We start from the raw sequence: 1,708 nt of genomic DNA, 5'->3' as shown, positions 1-1,708 counted from the left end.
CTTAGAATCACCCTGAACTTCTTCCACCCAAGTTTTCATTCATGCATTTATTTCGGAAGTCAAAATCATTTCAAATTCTTGGTTTTTTTTTTTTTTCAGATGCATTTAGGAAGGTTTTTCCCCTTTCTTTCTTTCATAGGGTATAAAGCCAAAACAGCTTGAAGAATTCAAGAGCAAAGGAGCAGGCTCATTTTGTTTCCATTTTGTTGTTGTTGGTTTCTTTTTTCTTTTTTTTTTTTTTTTTTTTTTTTTTTTTTTTTTTTTTTTTTTTTTTTTTTTTTTTTTGGCTAAGGATATTCAAGAGAGAATTGTTCTTTTATCTGGAAATAATAGCCTGGGCTAATCATTATTCAAAGGCTTCTTTTTGCTGGGTCATACCACCACTTAGAGGTCTTAATTTCTTCTGTTTTGTCTGAATTAATTTGACTAAAAGTAAAACTTTATGCACATCTTCTTGTCGTTTCTCCTACCCTCACTCTCCGCGTATGCACGGCCTCCTGAGTAATAGCTGAAGTTTCTTCCCATTAGCTTGGCCCTTCTTTGACCCAGGAGGCCATGCTTTCATCTGTAAACTTGATCATCTCATTAAGTGCTCCTTCTTGCAGCGCTTTTATAATAAAATACTGTTAAATAAGTCTACCGAGCCCTAGCACTGGTCTCTCGAGGATACTGTTCTTAATAACTCCTAAGTTAGAAAAGGCAAAAATTTTTCCTAAACTTTTTTAATCTCTAAAAGCTAGCTGAAGCTAAATGGCCAAATGCTTCTCCTTAAGTTGTCACCATTGCATTCAGAGCAGCCTCCGCACTGACCACTTAAACTATAGCCCAAAGAGATTGGTATCTAAAAGTAAGTAATCAGATATCAGAAGCCGCATTCTAGAAAAATTGTCAAATTAAGGAAAATATATACCATATGTTCCCTGAGAACAACATCCATATGTGACTATGGTAAGCACGAGCTTTTCTATGCTTCTTCTCTACCTCTAAAATACATTGTATAATACCTTCTCCTGTCACTGGAAAATGTCACTTCCAAAGTTTAGGTACCAAACCCAGTGCCCAGTATGATAATGTTCCATGAGGGTTCCTCCCTTGTAAATAGATTAAGGCCATTATAGAAACCACTTCGCACAGTGCTAGACTCTTCTGCTCTCCCACTCTGCTCTCTCTCTGGAAAGTACAGTCCTTAGCAGATGCTAAATCTAACAGTGGCTTTGTACTGGGCTTACAGCACCCAGAACTATAAGGTATACTTCTGTTAACTATAAAGTGACCCAGAATCATGCCTTTTTGTAGCAATGCTGAAAAATTAAGATACTTACATAAAAACTATAAGTATGCAAACATATATGGCCCATACCTGGTATATTCTCAACAATCATATAGTGGATTAAAAAATGAGTGAAGTCCCGGTGCACATGTGACATTAGAGTGGAAGTGCAATAAATAAAAATGACAAATATATACTTCTTTCTCATTAATCTATACAACTAAATAGTTTCTTTTGTAGTGAATACACTCTTGCAGGAAAGAAAATGGATGGATGGAAATTCGACAAGAAGCCTACGTTAACATGCTTTTTTTAGCAGAATTTATTGCTGCTAAGGTGCCAACCCAGAGTCCTATGAGCACTAGTTGAGTGATTCCAATGTCAGTGTTCACTTTGAAATGCATTTGTTACTATGGAAACAATACAATCTTTGGAAAG

Source organism: Acomys russatus, chromosome 22 (genome assembly GCF_903995435.1).
Source record: "Acomys russatus chromosome 22, mAcoRus1.1, whole genome shotgun sequence".
NCBI lineage: Eukaryota > Metazoa > Chordata > Mammalia > Rodentia > Muridae > Acomys > Acomys russatus.
This window is presented reverse-complemented; position numbering follows the sequence as displayed.